General features: G+C 46.1%; 1 protein-coding gene and 1 pseudogene across 1 annotated transcript in view; one reads left to right on the top strand and one right to left on the bottom strand.

The window, feature by feature from the left end:
* Positions 1–22,277, bottom strand: part of LIPA (lipase A, lysosomal acid type) — a 154,804-nt gene that overhangs the window by 90,355 nt on the left and 42,172 nt on the right. The gene's annotated exons all lie outside the window — the stretch shown is intronic.
* LOC133775785 (high mobility group protein B1-like) lies at positions 721–20,301 on the top strand (annotated as a pseudogene).

Genomic DNA, 22,277 nt, shown 5'->3' with positions numbered 1-22,277 from the left:
GTCTTCTAGGTGGCTTGCAATTCTCCTGGAGCTGGTTGGGAACTTGATTATCTTTTCATTCTTGATGATGGTTATTTATAGAGAGACCCTAAACGGGGATGTTGTGGGCTCTGTTTGTCCACTGCAGCTGATGTGAATCTGAAGCAACCATCTTGGGAGTTACTTGCTCCTCAAGCCTGCAGACACGGCTCTTGATTGGTTAGTTCATCTGCCAAGAGATTGTTGGGTTGTCTCTTGGTCCCAGATGTCTCTCCTGATGCCTGACTGTAGGCCAGGTTGTGGTGTGGTTTGTTAGCATCTGCATTCTGATACCACAAAGATACTCCTGGCCCCATACTGCCTGACTGGTTGGAAAGTTCATTAGTTCCAATCTGAAAGCCAATTACCTTTTGCCTAGTTTTTGTTTTCCTTCACCAAAACGTGTAAATTTTCTGTATAACTGACTGCAGTGTTAATAAACAGAATCCTTGGTGTCATTCCTGTTGATGAAACCATATCCGTTCCTTACATTGAACCATTTTACTGTTCCCAAAACCTTCGTTGCGATGACCTTCTTGTCCCCCGCCGGCGGGCGCCGCCGATGTGAGGCCGCCCGGGCCACAGCTCCCTGCGCCGCTGCCCGTGGTGCCGGGCTTGGTTTCGGCGGCGCTGAGGGCGGGGGCGGCGGGGGGGGCGGCGGGCGGCTGCTGGGTCTCGGCCTCGCTGCTCATGGTTGCGGTGATGGTGACTGGGGCCGGCTGCGGCAGCTGCGGCTCCTCCCGGGGTGTGATGGTAACTAGGCCGGCGGCGGCGGTGGGGCTGCTCAGGGCTCTCTGGGGTCCGCTCTCCGCTCCCGCTACCGATCGAACTCTTTTTTAAAAAAGCCTGGTTTTTCTCAATACACCTTTAAAGGTTTTTAAATTGTTTCATATCTGGTCAAGTTGAGATTTTTAAGAACTTCATTTTTAATTTGTAATAAAAGTTTACAACTTGATTTTTTCAAAAAAGTCAACAAACTGCAAGCACCTGCTAATAAAGGTCTTAAATAATAAAAAAAAAATAAAAATAAAAAATAAACAGAATCCTTTTGTTTCAGCTGGACCTCTGATAAGGGTATGACTCAAAGACCAAATTTGGCCTGCTGTATCTTTAAGTGAATTTTTACTGAAACACAGCCATGCTCCTTGGTTTCTATCTCATCTTTTTTCATGTTGAATGCAGAGTTCAGTGGTTGTAACAAACTGTATGGCCCACAAAGAATGAAATGTTTTACTATCTGACCCTTTACCAAAACAAAACAAACAAACAAACAAACAAAACCCACAAAGAATGTTTGCTGTCTCCTGCTCCAGAGCTTCCAGTGTAGTCTGGACCAGCTCATGTTTGCATTCGAGAGAGAGAGACAGAGAGAGAGAGAGAGAGAGGCCAGAGTTAGAGAGACTAGGGGAAGATGGCTGTGGGGACACCTTTGTGGATCGTACACTGCTGACTCTGAAGAAGGAGGAAGGCAATGAAGGCAGAAGAGGTAAGGAAATGGATCCCCTCTGGAGTCTCCAGAATTATCCAGCCCTTCCAACTCCTTGACTGAAGATCTGACCTCTGAAACTATAGTAAGCCACTGAACCCGTTACAGCAGCAATAGGAAATCAAGGTTAGAGAGTAGCTGTGATCTAATCATGATGTTCCTTGCCTGGTCAGCTTCAAGTGTGCTCACCAACCCTTGCTGAATCCTGCTGTGGCGTGCACTCAGGGGATCAGGCAGCCTCCCAAGGCTGACAAGAGCTGCTAGTGAGACTCCTGCCTGGCACCTCTGCTGGCCTTAAGAAAGCCACTCTTTGGCCTGCTCACACTCACAGGTAATGTGTTCTTGGTCTCAGCTGAGAGGCAGTGCTGGTGGTTCTCGTGTTGATTACAACAGCAGCAGGTCCAGGCTCTCTCACCCTCAGCTTCCCTGATGCTGGACCTGAGGGTGGTGCTGGTGAGAGTGCTTCGGGTTTGTCTTCCCTTGGGTGTCCAGGCACGGCAGTGCGCAAGCAGTGCTCTGTGACATGGTCCTGCTGAGTCCTCAGCCCTCCTGCCCTGGCGGACTCCCACATGCCTGCCTGCGCCCAGTGAGTGGTTTCTGAATGAACACACTGCTGCTACAAAGCCATGGTTTCCCTCTCCTTGTCACTGCACCAGGACTTCCCTGGGAAAAAGCACCTCTCTGTGAGGGCCCTCTCTGGAGGGGTGGTAAGGCACAGGTACCCCGCTATGTAGCTTGTGCAACCTGTGATTGGTGGTGGAAAACTTGTCAACATAAGCCGAACACTAATCATGCTCTACAGTAGCAATTGCAGAAAATGACCAGTGGATAGTGTGACGTGAACCAGGGGCTCAGAGGTGAGGGGAATTACTGTTGTGTAATTTCACAAATGAAACAGTAAAAGCTTCATCAACATGATGTGCTGGTGGGTGGGTGTTTGGGGCAGTGGTTAAGAACCTGCCTTTTAGGACACCTACATCCCATTATCGGAGTGCTGTGGTGTGAACCAGTGAATGGAAGGTATCTCTTTCAAATGAAATAAAAATAAATAATTTTGAAAAGCAATTAAAATGAACTAAAAGGTAGAAGAGTTTAAAATTCTGTGAGTGTGTGGTGACTAGAAAGAGTTAGAAATTACTTCAATCTTGGTTTCATGGTCCTTAAGTGTGTTAAATAAAGTTTTTGCAACCCCATAGGTTTGGACTGGGCAATTGCCCTAAGCTCCAAGAGCCCACATTGGTGGGCTAATATCTGAACTTTGGTTACAGGAAGCCCTGTAGCCAGTTACTGAGCTCTAACCAATAAACCAGGTCAAGCTGGAATCAGTTGACTGGTTAACTAAGCTGTAGTCAATTAAGTTGTTTTGCATGTCTCATTTGAGTTGTTCCGTAAATGCTGTCAGGTTCTGTTGAAGATCTTGCAACTTGGCTGTGGTTGCTGACCAGTGTGCATCGATTTTGTTTTACTTTGGTTTTTCTCTGCTCAAATGAACTCTACTAGATGAATGTGTTTAAAGAATTTTCATGTTAGCAGGCATAAGGTTATGCAACTGAAACACAATTCAGAACACAATTGTGCTCTAGGGCCTGTTTGTCTTCCTGACCCTGAAATAAAACTCAGGTAAACAGTCCCGAGCTCCACTACTGGAACAAGGTGACACAAGCCAGTCCTGAGGAAGAGGGCAGGCTTGCAGAGCTCACACTTAACAGAAGTTCTGCAGACATCACCTTGTTGGATGCTCAAAATCTTAAGGGAAAGGGGTACTGGAAATCTACATTGTACACACTGTAACTTCCCACCTCTATCCCTGTTCCAGGACTCACAGATCAAGGCACAACTCAAGAACTAGCTCTGGACATAAAGGGAAAACAAGAGAGGAAATAAGCAGGCAAATTGAATCTGGAAATTTTCATCAACAGTATTTCCTCTTATTGTACTTGAAATAGTTGACACCCTCTTTTTCCTTGGTTTTGTGACTCCTGCTTTTCTGACAGCTAAAACTTCATTTAAAAAATGTTCATGGGAGGACACCTAGACTAGTGGTTATCTTGTTGGTTATGATACCTATTTCCCGCATCAGTGTACCTAGGTTTGATAGTCCGTTCTGGCTCCTGTCCCCTCCCCAGCTTTCTGCTTATGTGAACCCTGGGAAGCAGTGGTGACAGTTCAAGTAATTAGGTGCCTGCCACCCATGTAGGAGACCTGGAATGAGTTCCCAGCCCCAGTCATTGTGGGTATTTGGGTGGAGAACATTTGGATGCAGTGTGTTCTCTCCCTGTCTCTCCAATTTTAGAGACACCTTTTGTTATCCTTTCTACTTTTATTTACTTTGAAGGAGTTAAAGGGACAGGGGAGAGACAAAGAGCTTCCATACACTGATTACTGATTCATTCCCTAGATGGCCATAGCACCTCGCCCTGGGTCAGGCCAAAGCCAGGAGCCTAGAGTTTCATCTGGGTCTTCCGTGTTGGGGGAAGGGGTACCAAAGACTTGCTGCTTTTTCCCAGGCCGTTAGCAGGGAGCTGGAACAGAGTGGAAAAGCCAGGACTTGAACCAGCACCCATATGGGATGCCAGTGTCAGTCACAGTTGGTGGCTTTACATACTTTGGCACAACACTGGCCCCTAGAAATAACTTAAAAATTGCCTAGGTGAGGCCAGTGTTGTGTCACAGTGGGTAAAGCCAACATCTGTGGTACCTACATCCCATATGGGCACCATTCTAGTCTTAGCTGCTCTACTTATGATCTAGCTCCCTGCCAATGCACCTGGAAAAGCAGTGGAGGATGGCCCAAGTATTTAGACTCCTGCCATCCATGTGAGAGACCTGGAAGAAGCTCCTGGCTTTGACTGGGCCCAGCTCTGGCCATTGCAGACATTTGGGGAGTGAATCAACGGATGGAAGATCTCTTTCTGCCTCCTTCCCCCTCATCTCCCACCTGTAACTCTGCCTTTCAGATAAATCTGTTTTTTTAAAAAAGTTGCCTAGGCAAGTGCTTCTGAAACTTTAATGCACAAATCACCTGGGAATCTTGTTTAAACAGACTTTGATTCTGAGGCCTAGGAGGTGGTGATGCCACTGGCCTGGAGACCACATCTTCAGAAGCAGGGGCCTGGCAGATATCTCTTGGCACTTTTTACCTGTTGAACAATATTGTTAGTGGTGCTTTAAGGCTGTAATTACAGGGTAAAATGAAAGTGTACTATTGTAAAAATATAGAAAGGAAAGGAGTGGAGATAGAGGTAGGGAAGTATGGTTATCTTGTAGAATTGTACCTATGAAATCTGTTCTTAAAGTTAAAAAAAAAAACCAACACTTTCACACACTTGTTCCTATGCCAACTACCTCCCTTTTGCCAGTGTTCTGATATTTCTTCAATTTCTTGTTCTATGTAGGATGTTACTTTTGCTCATTCTCTGTGCCCACATAAATTTTTCCCAATAATTGGCTTTTCTTTACTTTGTGGGGAGTTCTTGCTGAATCATGCCATGGGCATTTAGCTGTCATGAAATGGGAAGCTCCCAGAGAACCCATGGGAGTTCAAGACTTGACCCATCAGAAAGAAAGTCCTTGATTTCACCCCAGGGCTCTGTAACTTCTTACTATGATTATGTAATGCAAATAACTATACATCACATTTTTGGTACTCTTAGTTGCCAGAGATCAGAGAAACCATGATATTTGTCTATTTTGGGGACTGCTTATTTTACTAGGTACAATGGTTTCCAGTTACATCCATTTTCTTATAAAAGATAGGATTTGATTCTTTTTTTACAGCTGGATAATATCCCATAGTGTTTATATACCACATTTTCTTTATCCAGTCATCAGTTAATGGTCATCTGACTTGATTCCATCTCTTATCCACTGTGAATTGAACTGCAATAAACATGGGGATACACCAAGGGAAATGAAATCAGTAAACAAAAGAGCTATCTGCACTTCCATGTTTATTGCAGCTCAATGCATAACAGCTAAGACATGGAATGACATAAATGACATAAATGACCATCAACCGAAGACTGGATAAAGATGCAATGAAATATGTACACTATGGTATACTACACATCAGTAAGAAAAAATGAAATCTGGTCATTTGCAACAAAATGGACGAATCTGGAAAACTTGATACTTGGTGGAATAAGCCAACCCAAAGGGACAAATACCATATGTTCTTCCTTATCTGTGAGGATTAATAGCGTACCTAAAATGAAAGCTGTAGAAGTGAAATTGACACTTAGAAAAACAATGACTTGAACAGCCCTTGTCTTGACTGTCAAGGAACAGTTTATTCATTTTTTTAATTTTAATACTATATGTTGAATTCCTTACTTAACATAGAGTTAATCATATATATATCATATATATATATATATAATATATATTCATATATATATATAAAGTCAAATGAAAATAGATCTCAGTAAAAAATAAGAGGGAGAATAAGAGAGGAGGAAGTTTCAAACTATAAAGCTGTAAAATGTCATCTTAATTATTAAAGTGATCATATTAAGTGTTAAATTGAACCTATAGATAGGATCAAGTGTTAAAGGGACCAAATAAATAGCATCAAGTGCCTGGTAATAACAGACAGAATTAAAAAGGAAGGAATGTCCAACACAGGAAGCAGTCCAAATGGCAGACTCATAAATGACAATTGTTTTAAGTAACACTCTGACCTCAGAATTGGCCCTTAAGGCATTCAGATGTGGCTGAAAAACCCATGAGAGCAATGCAGGCATGAAAAGCCAAGACACTATGGCAAAAATTTCCTACATGAAGGATCTCTGTGAATGAGACCCCAGTGGAAAGAAGGGGCCATCAATGAAGAATGTACTTTGCTATGAAGGTAGGTAGGAATTTCCACTTTGCTTATGGCCTTTTCTAAATATTGATGAAGTTTCTGGTCACAAAAAGCTTCCATAGCATTGGCAGCTCATGGTAAGAGCCTCTGGTGATCACTGAAGTCATACATAAGAGTGTTAATTTTAAATTAACAACAGAAGTCATTGTGCACTTGTTCCCCTGTGGGACCTCTGTCCTTATTGAGTTGTACTATGAGAATTAATTGCAAAACTTGTTCTCAAACAGTACTTTTTACATGGTTTGTATGTATGTGTGCAAACTGTTGAAATATTTACTTAGCATAGAGTTGGTATTCTGATATAAGGGTAATTAAAAATGAATCTTAAAGAAGAATGGGATGGGAGAGGGAGTAGGAGGTGGGATGGGAGTGGAGGAGGGGGGATGGGTATGGGGGGGACCCCAAATCAATCTTTTATATGCTGGTTTCATTTAATTTAGGTAAATTCCTAGGAGTGGCATAACAGGGTCATATGGCAAGTCTATTTTCAGATTTCTAAGGAATCTCCATTCTGTCTTCCAAAATGACTATACTAGTATATGTTCTACCAACAGTGGATTAAGGTACATTTTCCCCCCACATCCTCACTGGCATTTATTATTTGTTTGTTTCTGTATGAAAGGCATTCTAACTTGGGTGAGGTGAAACATCATTGTGGTTTTCATTTGCATTTCCCTGATGGCTAGTGATCCTATGCATTTTCACGTCTGTTGGCCATTTGAAATTCTTCTTTTGAAAAATGCCTGTTCAAGTCCTTTGCCTATGTCTTAACTGGATTGTTAACATAAAAACAGATTTTTTTATGTTGTTAAGCTTCTTGAGCTCTTTATAGATTCTGGATATTAATGTTTTTCAGATTCATAGTTTGCAAATATGTTTTTCTCATGCTGCAGGTGGCCTCTTCACTTTGCTGATCATTCTCTTTGCAGTGCAGGAGCTTCTTAGCTTGGTATAATTCTAATTGTCTATTTTGGCTTTGATTGCTTGTGTTTCTGGGGTCTTTTCCAAGGAGTTTTTTCCTATGCTAATGTCTAGCAGAGTTTCCCCAGTATTCTCTACTATTTTGATGACATTGGGTTTAGATTTAGGTCCTTGATCCATTTTGAGTGGATTTTTGTGTAAGTTGGGGTCTTATTGAATACTTCTGTCTGTGGCAATCAAATTTTCCCAGAACCATTTGTTGAAGAGTCTGTCCTTTCTCCAGGGGATGATTTTTTTTTACCTCCTTCCTTTGTCAAAGTCTACCAGTCTATTTTTGTGCCAGTACCAAGCTGTTATGCTTATAACTGTCCTGTACTATGTCTGGTATTGGGATGTCTCTGGCTTGAGTTACCTTTAACCCTGATGTTTATAACAACTCAATTCATAATACTTAAGATATGGGATCAACCCAGATGTCTATTAGCTCATGACTTGATAAATAAAATGTATATATGCATGATGGAATAATACTTAGCCATAAAAAGAATTAATTCTTGGGACTGGCACTGTGGTACAGCAGGTTAAAGCCCCAGCCTGCAGTGCTAGCCTCCCATGTGGGAATAGGTTTCAGTCCCAGCTTGTCTACTTCTTATCTAGCTCCCTGCTAATGTGCCTGGGAAAGCAATGGAAGATGGTCCAGATCCTTGAGCCCCTGTGCCCACATAGGAGATGAGAAAAAAGCTCCTGGATTCAGGCTTTGGATTGGTTCAGTTCCAGCTGTTGTTGCCATTTGGGGAGTGAACCTCCCTCTGTAATTGTCGTTCGAATACAATTTTTTAAAAAAAAAATCTTTTGCAACAAAATGGATGCAACTGAGAACCATTATGCTTAGTGAAATAAGCCAGACCCTAAAAGATAAATCTTGGATTTTCTCCATTATGTATACATAATATACAGAGTACAGAGTACAGAAAACCCACAACATATAAAAATGAAATTGACACTTTGGGATTTGATTGTTTATAGCCTGTATCTATACTCCTGTAGGACAGTGGTATTCTTACTTTGTTCTTGTGATTTCTTATACTTACTGGAGATTTAAGCCAGTTAATATAAAGCAGATTGGAGGTATATTGTCCCAAAAACTAAGATGGAGGGGTGGAGGGAAGTATCATTGTGTCCTTGCAATCTTACCTATGAAATACATGAAATCTATACCCTTCATATAAATAATAACATCAAAAAGGCAGCATTACAGAAAGGAGCAATAGAACGATGTCTGGTATGTTGCATTACTACCCAAATGCTGCATGACCAGGGCTGGGCCAGGCAGAAGCTGGGAGCTTGGAACTCCTTCTGGGTCTCCTATGTGGATGTCACTATGTGGATGTCAGGGACTCAAATACTTGGGTCACCTTCTGCTTTCCCAGGTACATTGTCAGGGATCTCACATCTATAGGGGATGCCAGTGTTGCAAGTGGCAGCTTAACTCACTGTACCACAATACTGGCCACATTCTTTACTTTTTGAGCAACCTACTGTTTTCCTTAATGAGTGTGCTAACTTAGGTACCCACCAGCAGTGTACAAGGGTTCTTTTTCTCCATCTTTACCAACATTTATCTTTTTTTTTTTTATAATGGCCATTCTAACAGGGTGAAATGGTATCTAATTGTGTTTCTAACTTCCATTCCCAGGATGAGTTTTTGACTTAATGCTTACATCTCCTATCAGAGTGCTTGGGTTTGAATCTTGGCTCTACTTAGATCTCACCTTCCTATTAATGTCTCCCAGGGAAGCAGCCGGTGATGCTCGAGTAGTTGGGTCCCTGCCACCCATGTGGGAGACCCAGATTACTGGCTCCTGGCTTTGGCCTGGCCCAGCCTTGGCTGTTGTGGACATTTGTGGAGGGGACTAACAGATGGGAGCTCTCTCTGTATGTCTCTAATATAAATTTTTTAAAATGTGTGTTTCCATGACTAGAGATGTAGGTCATTTTATCATATACTTGGCGGTCATTTGTATGTCTTTTAATAAATGTTCAGGTGTTTTATCCAGTTTTTAATCTGATGATATGTTTTCTTGTAGAGTTGTTTGAGTTCCTTACATATTTTGGCTATTAGTCTTATAGATGTGTGGTTTGCAAATATTTCATCTCATCTCCTAGATTCCTTTTACTCTATTGGTTGTTTCCTGTGTTTGGTAGGAATGTTTTAATTTGATGGAGTCTCATTCATCTATTTTTGCTTTTGTTGCCTATGTATCAGCATCCATTCTAAGACATCTTTGGCCAATCAATGTCGTGGAACTTTCTTCCTATATTAATAGTTTCCGTTTCTGGATTTAGGTTTATATCTTTCTAAAAGAGGTTTTATCTTCTGTCTGCTGATTCCCTCCCCAAATAGCTTTCTCTGCTGGGGTTAGCCAGGCTGAAGCAGGAGTCTGGAACTCCATCTGCATCTCCATTGTGGATGCCAGGGGCCCAAGGACTTGAGCCATCTCCCATTGCTTTCTCTGGTACATATGTAGGGAGCTGGATTGGAAGCAGAGCTGCTCTGTGGGGTCTTTTGTGCTTCCATATTACTGTGGTTTGAATGTGATTTGGGTTCCAAAAGTCACAAGATGTTAAACACCAGAGCCCCAAGTTAATAGTATTAAGTGGGTGGAAACAATCCAGTTTTGGGACTTAGGAGGTGGGCTGAGTAGGAGGTCTTAGGCTGTAGGGCACATCCTCAGTGCTTCTCAGGAGTGTTGCTTATAAAAGCCTGTGACAGGCCCACTCTCTCTCTGAGCTTCCTGATGACCACGCTATCCTTCTCAGCACACACTCAGCCAGCGCTATGCTGGGCCCTCATGAGAGGCCAAACCATGGGGCCTGTCCAATAAGGGACTGTCAGCTATGAGCCAAAATAATTCTCTGCTTTGTAAGCAGCTTGCCTGTAGTGTTCCATTGGAACAAAAAGCTCAACGATATGTAAGAATTTTAAGTTTGGTTTTGCTGCTTACATGAAGGATGTCATGTGGATTTTGAGGGGATTCCATGGAATCTGTAAGTTGTATCAGCAAGTATGGATAGTTTAATATTCTGTCGAGGACCACGATAGGCTTTTGCTTTTTTGTGCATATTTGTCTTCAATTTCCTTCATTAGTGTCTTGCAATTATCACTGAAGAGATCTTTAACATTCTGGGTCACATTTATTCCAAAGTGTTCATACAGTGGGATTGCCCTTTAACTGTGTTGTTGAGTTTGTTATTGGTGTGTGAGAATGCTACTGATCTTCTAAATTTCTATTTGTGATACACAATGAGAAAGAGTGAGGCCGATATCCCATTAACTGATTGACTTCCCAAATGTCTGTGATGACTATAGATTGACAGAGACTGAAACTGGGAACCAGGAATGCATGCCAAGTTCCCCGCTGTGTGTTGCTGGAACTCAGTTACTTAGCATCATTACTGCCATCTAGGGTCTGTATTAGCAGGAAACTGGTGTCAGGTGCGAGAAATGGGTACCAACTTGGGCACTCTGATATAGGACACTGATGGGTGTCTTAGCTGGCATCTTAACTGCTAAGCCAAACACCTGCCCACTACTGATTGTGTGTGTGTGTGTGTGTGTGAACTGATTTTTATTTTCTACAATCTTAATGAATTTGTTAGTTCAAAATAGGCATTTGATAGAATCTTTAGGTTTTTCTATATAGAATAACATCATACACAACCAGGGATAGCTTAACTTCATCCATTCCTATTTCTATGTCTTTTATTTATTTCTCTTTCCTAATTTCTTTGGCTAAAACTTCCAGCACTGTGTTGAATAAGAGGATTAAGAGAGCACATCTTATCTGGCTCCAGATCTTAGAGGAAATACTTCCAGCTTTTTTCCCCATTCGATATGATGTTGGCTGTGGGTTTGTCATATATAGTCTTTTGTTCTTAAAGCTTTTATTTAATGAATACAAATTTCATAGGTACAGCTTTAGGAATATAGTGGTTCTTCTCCCCATACCCACCCTCCCAGCCCTACTCCCATCCCACCTCCTACTCTCTCTGCCACCTCATTCTTCATTAAGATTCATTTTTTCTTTCTTTCTTTCTTTTTTTTTTGGACAGGCAGAGTTCGACAGAGAGAGAGAGAGAGAGAGAGAGAGAGGTCTTCCTTTTTCCATTGGTTCACCCCACAAATGGCCGCTATGGCTGGTGCACTGCACCAATCTGAAGCCAGGAGCCAGGTGCATTCTCCCGGTCTCCCATGCAGGTACAGGGCCCAAGTACTTGGGCCATCCTCCACTGCCCTCCCGGGCCACAGCAGAGAGCTGGACTGGAAAAGGAATAGCCGAAGGCCGGCGCCGTGGCTTAACAGGCTAATCCTCCGCCTTGCGGCGCCGGCACACCGGGTTCTAGTCCCGGTTGGGGCACCGGATTCTATCCCGGTTGCCCCTCTTCCAGGCCAGCTCTCTGTTGTGGCCAGGGAGTGCAGTGGAGGATGGCCCAAGTCCTTGGGCCCTGCACCCCATGGGAGACCAGGAGAAGCACCTGGCTCCTGGCTTCAGATCAGCGAGATGCGCTGGCCGCAGCGGCCATTGGAGGGTGAACCAACGGCAAAGGAAGACCTTTCTCTCTGTCCCTCTCTCACTATCCACTCTGCCTGTCAAAAAAAAAAAAAGAAAAAAAAAGAAAAAAGAAAAGGAATAGCCGGGACAGAACCCGGCACCCCAACCAGGACTAGAACCGGGGTGCCGGCGCCTCAGGCAGAGGATTAGCCTAGTGAGCCGCGGTGCCGGCCAAGATTCATTTTTAATTATCATTATATACAGAAAACCAACTCTATATAAGTAAAAATTTCAACAGTTTGCACACATACACACACACAAAATATAGAGTACTGTTTGCATCTATTTAGATAATCATGGTTTTTGTTCAATTTGTTAATGTGATGTATCACATTAATTTGCAAATGTTGAACCATCATTGCATCCCAGGTATAAATCCCCTTGGTCCAGGTGAATGATCATTCTTACGTATTGTTGGATTCAATTGGCCAGAATTTTATTGAAGATTTTTGCATCTATGTTCATCAGGGAAATTGGTCTCTAGTTCTCGCTCTTTTGCATCTTTTCCTGGTTTAGGAATTAAGGTGATGCTGGCTTCATAGAAAAAATTTGGGAGGATTCTATCCCTTTCAATTATTTTGAATTACTTGAAGAATTGGAGTAAGTAGTTCTTTAAAAGTCTGGTAGAATTCAGTATTGAAGCTGTCTGGTCCCTGGGCTTTTCTATGTTGGGAGGGTCTTTATTACTGATTCAATTTCTGTCTCGCTTATGGTACTGTTTAGGTTTTCCACATCTTCATGACTCAATTTAGGTAGGTTGTATGTATCTAAGAATCTATCCATTTCTTCTAGGTTTCCCGTTTTGTCAGCGTACAGCTCTTTGTAGTAATTTCTGATGATTCTTTTTATTTCTGTGGTGTCTGTTGTTACATTTCTTTTTCATCTCTAATTTTATTGATTTGGGTCTTCTCTCTCCTTTTTTTGGTTAGTTGGGGCAATGGTGTGCCAATCTTATTTATTTTTTTCAACAAACCAGCTTTTTGTTTTGCTGATCTTTTTCATTGTTTTTTTAGTTTCAATTTTGTTTTCTTCTCTAATTTTAATTATTTTTTTCTCCTACTGGTTTTGGGTTTGGTTTGCTGTTGTTTTTCTAGATTCTTGAGGTACATTGATATTTCATTTATTTGGTGCCTTTCCAGTTGTATCACAATGCCGCCTGTCTCCCCTGTCTCCTGCCTCTGTCACTATGTCCCCCTTTTTTTTCTCTGGGCTGTCTGTCTCCCTCTGTTACTTGCCCCTTGGGCCCCTGTCCTTTGTGTCCCCCATCCTCTCTCTCTCCCTGCCCCTAGTCTGTCTCCCTCTCCCCATTCTCTGTCTCCCTGTGTTGTCTTTCTCTCCGCTTTGTCGCTGTATCTCTGTCCCCTGCCTTTTCTCCGTGTCCTGTCTCTCTCCCACTGTCCCAGTCACTCTGCTCACTGACCTGTGTCTTCCCCACTCTGATGCCTGCTTCTCTCTCCCATTGCCCTACCTCTCAGCCTCCCTTTCCCATTTCTCTCTCACACCATGGCTTTTGTTTTTCCCCAGCTGTCCCCTGTCCTTCTGTACCCCTGTCCACTGTCTCACTCTTTCCCTGTCCCTGAGTGTCCCCTTCTGTGGCCTCTCTGCCCCTGTCATGTAGCTCTTTTCCCTGGACTCTCTCTCGCTGTCTGGGCTGTCTCTCTCTGTGGCCTGTCCATCCCTTGCCCAATGGGGGTTTATCTCGCCACTTGACCCTTGTCTCTGTCTCTACCTTTGTCTCTTTGGCTCCCCGTGGTCTTTCACTCTCCCCACCTCTTCTCTGTCTCTCTCTCCCCATTCCCTCTCTGTGTGCCTGTGTCCTGTCTCCCCAAGTTGTAGGACTCTTGCCTCCATTGCCATCTCTGTCCCCCTTTCCACTTTGTGTGACCTATCTCTCCTTCCCATTGTCCTCTGTCACTTTTGTCTCCATCCTGTGTCTCTCTTGCATTCTGGCCTGTCTCTCCAACTGTCCTCTCTCTCTTTCTGTGGCCAGTCTCTTACTCCCCATCCACTGCCTCTGTGTCCCACTCTCCCTGGCTGTATCCTTCCCTGTGGGCTATTTCCCTTGCTTGTAATTTCTCTGTCCCCTGTCTCTCTCACTCTGGCCTCTCATTCCTTGTCAGTTGGTCAACTAACCCCTATCTCTGCCCCTATCCACAATCTCTCCTTCTGAGCCCCATCTATCTCACCCTGACCCTAGTTTGTGTGCCCCATGTCTCTGACTGCCTGTCTGCTATCTCTATTCCCTGTCCCTGTCTGTGTTCCCCGTCTCTACTCTGGCCTATCTCCATCTCCCCACTTGTCCCTTGTCTTTGTCTCCCAGTCCCCAGTCTGTCACCCCGTCCAGTGTCTCTCACTCCCTCATTGGCTTCTCTTCCCACCATCCTCTCTGTCCCTGTGAGAAGAGCTCCTCTGTGCTCTGCCCCCTTTCCTCTCTCCCGGGGTTTCCTGTGTATCTCTCCCCTTTGTCACTATCTCTCTGCGCCTCCATCCCTTTTTTTTTTTTTTTTCTGTGACCTGTCTCTCTGCCTGTCCTCTGTGATTCTGTTTCTGTCCTGTGTCTCTCCCCTCTGTGGCCTGTCTGCATCACCCTGTTAGTGTGTTCCCCTTGCCCTTATCTCACTCTGTGAACTGTTTCCAAACGTCCCCTCTCTGTACCAATGTCTACTGTCTCTGTCCCACTGTGAGCTGTCCGTCATTGCCCCTGTCCCCTGTCTGTCTCTTTTTCATCCCCTGCCTCTGTGTCCCACTTTATCCTGTCTCTCTTCCTGTGGCCTATTTCTCGTCCCCAAAACTGGTCTCTCGGTGCCCCTTCGACCCTCTCCTTCCCGGATTTTCTGTGCCCTGCCTCCTCTCTGTCCCCTGTGGCTTCGCTCCCTCTCCTGCTGTGCCATCTCTGTTCACCTGTCCCCTGTCTCTCTCCCTTTTTGGCCTGTCAGAGTCCCTGTGTCCATCTGTCCCCTGTTTCTCCTCCTGTGGCCTGTCTGTTCTATCCCCAGCCTCTGTGTCCCCAGTCTCTTGTCCCCGAGTTGCCTATCTCACTGTCATATCCTGTACCCTGCCTCTGTGTCCCATAGTCCCTTGTCTCCTCAGTGGCCTAGATCTCTCCCCATATAGCCTGTCTTTGTCCCCAGTCTCTTTCCATCTATGGCCTGTCTCCTGTCACTTGTCTGTCCACTTGTATCCTGTGTCTCAGATCTCTGTCCACTGTCTCAATCTCTTTACCATGTCTCTCTCTGACTCCATGACCTGTCTCTTACTTCCCTGTCCCCTGTGTCTGTCACACATGCCGCTGTCTCTGTCTCCCTCTGCAACCGGAGTCTCCACCTCGCCCCTATCTCACTGTCCCCCTGTCCCTAATCTCTGGGGCCTGTCTCTCCTTCTGTGGCCTGCTTCCCTGTGTCCCTTGTTTGTCCCTCCCTCTGTCCCTTGTCTCTCCTCCAGTTCCCTGCCTCTGTGTCCTATTGTCCCCTTCTCCCTCTCCTCTATGGGCTGTCTACACCCCCCCACCACCACCTTCCTCTGTCCTGTCACTCTTCCCCACCCCATCTCTGTCCCCATTCTCTCTTGCCCTCTGTGAGCTGTCTAACCATGGGCCCTGTCTGTCACTCTGTCCCATCTAATCCCCTATGGGATGTCTCTACCCCTTTAACCTGATACCTATTCCCTGTCTCTCCCATGGCCTCTCTCTCCTCCTATGTCCTGTCTTTGTAGCATGTCTCTTTTCCATCTGCCTCGGTCTCTCTATATCCCTGTCTGCTGTCTCTCCCTCTGTGGCCTGTCTCTCTTCAACTGTCCCATCTCTGTGTGTCCTGTCCCTCTTTCTCTGTCCCTGTTTCCTTTCTTCATTGTGGCATGCATATACCTCCAACTCTTGCCTATCTGTCCACCTGCCCTCTGTCTCTTTCCCTCGTCCCCCCTTTGTACCCCCTCTCCCTCCCTCGTCTTCCCCTCCCTCGATCCCCCTCTCCCTCACCCCCCTCCCTCATCCCCCCTCCCTCGATCCCCCTCCCTCATCCCCCATTGCTTGCACTCATTCTCTCACTCTCATCCCCCATCGCTCATGCTCGTTCTCTCCCCCTCTCCCCCTCTGTCCTCCTCTGTCCCTCTCTCTCCCCTTCTCTACCCCTCTCTCCCCCTCTCCCCCTCTGTTCGCCTCTCTCCCCCTCTGTTCCCCTCTGTCCCCCTCTGTCCCACCCGCCCCCTCTCCCCCTCTCTCCCCCCACCCCCTCTCCCTCTCTCTCCCTCCCACCCCCCTCTCCCCTTTCTCACTCCCCATCCTATTTTTATATACCTGTTGCCTATCTCTGTCTTCGTCTCTGCTGTGTTTCTCATTTCCCTATCCTCTGTCCATGGCTCCCCCTTCCCTGTTTCTCTGTGTCCTAATCCCCTACCTCTGTCTTCTCTAGCTTGTCCTTTTCTCCCCCTGTATCGTCTCTGTCCCTCTCCTCTGTGTCCTGTCTCTGTCTTCAGTGGTCCACTGACTCTCTCTCACTACGTATCCAGTCTCTCTGCCCCTGTCTGCTCTCCTGTCTCCTGTTGTGGTGTGTCTCCACCTCCCCCTGTCCACTGTCTGTACCCCTGGTCCTCTGTCCCTCTATAAGATGTCTTCCTCTCTACCCATCCCCGGCTTCCTTTTCTCTGTCACAAATCCCCCCATCTCTCCTCTGTTGTAGCCTATCTGTTCCCTTTGTCTCTCCATCCCCCTCTCCTCTGTCTCTCTCCCTTTGTGGCCTTTCTCTCTGTCCCCAGTCTGTCTCCTTGTTACCTGTCTGTCCTCGAGATCCCTCTAAGGCCTCTTTGCCTTGTACCCTCTCTGTATAATCACAAATCCCCTGAGTCTCCCACTGTGCTCTGTCGCTGTGCCACTCTCTTCTGTATCTCTCAGCCTCTGTGTACTGCCTTTCTCTTCCCTGTCTCTTCTCTCTCTACCTGAGGCTGTGTCACTCACACCCCAAAGTTTGTCCCTCTCTCCTACTGTCTGTTTCCCCCATCCTCTAACCTATCCCGACTTGTCCCTTGGCCCTGCTCACCACGTGCCTGTCTCCCTCCCCACGTGCCCGTCTCCCTCCCCACCGTCCCCTGCTTCTCTCCACTTGTTTCCCGACTGACTCTGAGACTGTATGGCCTCTCTGACTTCTGTTCCCTGTCTCTCTCTCCCTGTGGCTCATCTCTCTTGCTCTGTACTGTTTCTGTGTCTCACTGTCTCCAGCCTTGCTCTCTCCCTCTGTGGCCTTCTGTCTCCCACTCCGCCTTGCTGTTGTGCTGTCCCCTGTGTCTCTCTCCACTTGTCTTCTGACACTTTCTCTCACCCTGTAGCATGTCTCACTCTGCCGCAGTTGTCACTCTGACCCCTGTGGCTTGTCTCTAACCCCATCCCTTGTCTCTCTCTCTGTCTGTGGACTCAGTCGTCTCCACCTGTCCCCTGTCTTCTGCCATGACCTCTCTCCCCTCCCATCCTGTCTCTGTATCTCTCTCCCTTTTCTCCCACTTCCTCTGTGACATCTCTCCCCTTGACCTTCTGTCTTTCTATCCCCATCTCTCCTTCTGTCCTTTCTTTTCCCTCTTTCCTGTCTCTCTCTCTCTCACTGTCCCCTGTCTCCCCACCCCCATCTTTATCTGTCCTCCTGTCTTCTTGTCTCTATGGCCTCTCTCTCCCATTGCCCTCTGTCCCTGTCATCCTGTCCCTGTCTCTCTTCCTCTCTTCCCCATCACTGTCCCTACCTGTCTCTGGTCTCTCTGTCCTATGCCTATCTTCCCACCTGTACCTTGTCTCTTTCCCACTCTGAGGCCTGTCTCTCCCTAGTCCCTAGTTTCACTGTTAGCTGTCTCCTGTCTGTTTCCTTTGACCCTGGGCCCTATCACTGTCCCCTCTGCGGACTGTCTTTCTCCCCTCCTGTACTCCGTCTGTCAATCCACCTGGCCCCTGTCTCTCTCTCCCTCTATGGAATGCTTCCCTCTCCCACTGTCCTCTGTCCCATGGTCTCCATGTGCCCTGTCTCTACCTCTGTGTGCTGTTTCTTCCCTGGCCCCAGTCTTTCCCCTCATTCTCCAACTTTGTCACTCTCTCCACTGTGTCTCTAGCCCTCTCTGACCCATCTCTCTCACAACAAGTCCCCTATTTCTGTTCCAATGTCCCCTGTCTCCCTCTAGATATGTTGTCTCTGACCCATCTCTCTGCTCTGTTGCTCTCTCCCTGACTGGCCTGCCACTCGCTCCCCCTCCCCACTCTGGTTTCCTGTATGTCTCATCTCTGGCCTATTTCTCTCCCTCAACTCCAGTTTATCTGTCGCCCTTTCCCCGTCTCTCTGTTCCCATCCGTGGTCGCGCTCTCACTCTGGCCTGTATCTCTCACATCATGTCCCCTCTCTCTTTTCCCCTTACCCCTGTCTCTCCCCATAACCCCTGTCTTCTCACTCTGTGTCCTATCTCTCCCCCGACCTGTCCCCTGTACCTTGGACCCCATGTCCCCTGTCTCTGTTCCCTGTACTCAGTCTCTCTCCTCCTCTCTCTTCTGTCACTCCTTCTGTGACCTGTCTTGTTCTCCAGCCCTGTCTCTCTCTTGTTCTCTTAGATCCTGTGGCCAGTGTCTCCCTCCTACCTTGGCTGTCTCCCTCACCCTCTATGGCCTGTCTCTCCCTCTGTCCCCTGTCTTTCTGTTGCCATGTCATCTTTCTATCTTTCCATCTTTATCCTGCCCATCTGTCCCCTGCAGCTATCTCCCTCTGGCCTCTCTCAGTCTCCCCCTGATGGCTGTCTCTCTCAACCTTGGTCTTCTGTCTGTCTGTCCCCCTGTTCCCAGTTTCTCTGTCCCCTTGTCAGCTGTGTCTCTGTGCCTGCATGGCTTGTCCCCCGCACTGTGCCCTGTCTCTCCCTCTGAGGCCTGACATTCTATGCCCTGTTCCTTGTCTCTCTCTGTCCTCCTGTTCCCTGTCTCCTACTCCCTCTGTCCTAATTCTGTAGCCTGTCCTCTGTCACTATCACTTGTCACTCTCCCTTTGTGGCCTCTCTCCTCCCTTTCACCAGTCTCTGTTCCAGTGTCCACTGTTTTGTCTCATTGTGACTTGTGTCTCTCTGCCCCTTGCTACTCTGTCTCCCTGTCCTTTTCTCTCTCATTCTGTAGGCTGTCTCTCTCTCTCTCTCTCTCTCTCTCTCTCTCTCTCTCTCTCCTTCTCCCCCACTATCTCCTGTCTCTGCCATCTCTCTATCCTCTCCCATCTCCTATTTGTTCTCCCTCTGTAGCCTGCCTCTCCCTCTCTTCCCTGTCTCTCTCTTGCTTCTCTCTCTCGCCCCCCTTCCCTGTCTCTCTCCCATCCCTTGTCTGCCTGTCTCTCCCCAACCTCTTGTCTCTCTCTCTCTCTCTCTCTCCCTCTCCTCTCTCTCTCTCTGTCCCCTGTCTCTCCCTCTCCTCTCTTTGTCTCTCTGCCCCATTGTACCCTTTCATTTGTGGAATTTCTCTTCTATGGCCTCTCTCTCATTGTCCCCAGTCTTTCTCTCCATCCTCAGTCTCTCTGTCCCTTGATTTTTCTCCCCCTCTGAGGCCTGTCACTTTCATGCCCCCATCTGTGTGTCCCTTCTCTGTCCCTAGTTCCCTCCCTCTGTGTCTCCCTGTTTCCTGTCTCTCTGAACCAGTGGCCTATCTTTCTCTCCCCCAATCCTGTCTCTATTTCTCCTGTCCCTTACCTCTTACCTCTGTAGCCTGTCTCTGTCACATGTCCCCAGCCTCTCAGTCTGCCCCTCCTGTGTCTCTGTTGCTCCTGTCCCCTATAGCTCTCTTGCTGTGTGGTCTGTATCTCCTCATTGCTGGCTCCTTGTCCCCCTGTCCCTTTGCCCTTTTTGTGGCCCCTCTCTTTCTCTGACTGGCTCTTGTCTCTTTATGCCGTATCTGTTGTCTCTTCACATTGTCACCTGCTATGCCACAGAGCTGGCTCCTAAAGAAAGCTTAAAGACGTGGCAAAGGCAGACAAGCTTGTTAGAATTGAAAATCTATACCCCTCTTAAAGGAGAGACAAAAACAAGTTCAAGGATCCCCTATACCCAAGAGGCCTCCTTCAGCCTTTGTCTTGTTCTGTTCTGAGTATCATCCAAAGATCAAAGGAGAACATGCTGGCCTGTCCGTTGGCGATGTGGTGAAGAAACTGAGAGGGATGTGGAAGAACACTGCCGCAGGTGACAAGCAGGCTGATGGAACATGACTGCTAAGCTGAAGGAAAAATATGAAAAGGATATTGCCACATACTCAGCTAGGGAAAGCCTGATACAGCAAAAAAGGGGGTTGTCAAGGCGAAAAGAGCAAGAAAAAGAAGCATGAGGGGAAGAGGAACGACAAAGATAAGGATGAAGATGAAGAAGATGATGATAAAAATAACTTCAGGGGCCAGTGCCATGGCATAGTAGGCTAAGGCTCTGCATGCAGTGCCGGTGTCCTTTATGTGGACTGGTTCGAGTCCCAGCTGCTCCTCCTCAGATCCAGCTTTCTGCTTATGGCCTGGGAAAGCAGCAGAGGATGGCCCAAGTGCTTGGACCCATGTACCTGCATGGAAGACCCAGAAGAAGCTCCTGGGTCTTGGCTTTGGCCGTGGTGACCATTTACGGAGAGAACTGGTGAATGGAAGATTTTTGTAACTCTGTCTCTCAGATAAATAAATAGAATTGTTTATAATCTTCACTGTGTGTGTGTGTGTGTATGTTAGCACATTACTGAATGTGTCTTTAAAATCCCTGTCTTGGTGGTATTTTTAATAGCCATTAACCTTTAATAGCCATTAACCTAGCCTGGTGAAGTATAGAAATTGTAAAGTAGCATGGAAATTAAAAGTAGCTTCTTGTTGGTGCACAGCACAAATTAGGGATCTGTGGCATGGTAGTTTTTTCATCTTCAGTTGTCTCTGATGCAGCTCATACAAAATAATGTTGTTAACTGAATTCCACTGTACAGTTGCAAAAAAAAAAGTCACAGCTGTTTTGTTGCCATTTTGAATGCTTCTAAGTAAATACATGTTTTTGTTAAAAAAAAAAAAAGAGTTCCAGAGAATTTTCTAATTTGCAAGCAAAGTTGTAAACCATGTTTAAGGCCAACAATTTTATCCAGTAGATGAGGCAGAGTTTCAGTGAAATCAAGTTCACCCAGCTTGTCAGTCAAACATAGAGCTGATCCTTGAATCCTGATAGCAGGCTCATAATTCTCAGCTTAAATTTCATTTCTACTAGTGGAAGTCCTATTGGAAATGAGTTTCCCTCACAAGTTTCCACATTGCTCTTTCCTATGTGTACACACACACACACACACAGACAGACACACACACACACTGTTGGCTGTTTCCTCTCCTTAATGCTGCTCCATCCTGTGTAGTTTAATGAGCTTGTTTATACCAAGGACATAGCAGGCAAGTCTGAATACCTAATCAGCTGAGCCAGAGATGCACAGAACCAGGCTTGTTGCCAAATTCAGTATGACCATGTGATAGACACCTGCTGTTTCTCTGATATGCTGTTAGTAAGCATATATTTTATGCACAGAAATTCCACTCTCAGCATAAGCAGCAGCTCTTCTAACATTCATTTTGGCATTTACTTATGTTTCCATCCCATTTTTCAAAACAGAGTATGGCTAATGCCCTGCAGAAAATGTTTATACCTGAAAACTCAGCTTACTGTGAACCTCCCATCTGACTCAAAACTGGAGGGAGAGAACTGAGCGAACACAATCCCTCTTTGATCTTTTCCTCTCCTCTACCATGAAGGGACTGGGTGCCAGCTGCACATGAGCTGGGGCCAGGCTCTGCACTTGGGCATGACCAGGGACCCCTGACCTGAACTCTAGGATGGGAACATCTAGATTGCCCTGGCCTGCAACTCAGAACAAAAAGCCCTTCTCTTAGGAGCTGCATGGTTGGAGACATACCATGAGACACATCTCCCTTTGTGGGGAAGGACTCTGGCTGATGGTCAACCCAGAATACAGAGGTGAAGGGATTTGTTCCCCATTGTTAAAGCAACACTTGCCATTAGGCTCTTAAATGAGACACGCTTTCCAGGTAGTACCCCATTTCATCTCACCTAAGAGGATTTTATGAGTAAGTAAATGTAGCTTAGAATGCCAACCAGGTCTCCCACATGGGTGGCAGGAACCTAACTGTGTGGGTCATGACCATTATCTCCCTGGGTCTATATGGCAGGAGATTGAAGTCAGGAGCTGGAGCTGGAAATCAAATCCAGGCACTCTAGTGTGGGACATAGGGATCTTAACCCAGTGCTAAATGCCTGCTCTGTTGACTCCACCATCTTTAATATGCTGCTTCCAGATGTTCCCACAAAAGAGGAAAAACATGGAAGGCCCTCAATGGCTATTTTTATGGGTTAGGTTTGGAAGTGACAT

This window comes from Lepus europaeus, chromosome 17 (assembly GCF_033115175.1).
Source record: "Lepus europaeus isolate LE1 chromosome 17, mLepTim1.pri, whole genome shotgun sequence".
NCBI lineage: Eukaryota > Metazoa > Chordata > Mammalia > Lagomorpha > Leporidae > Lepus > Lepus europaeus.
This window is presented reverse-complemented; position numbering and strand designations above follow the sequence as displayed.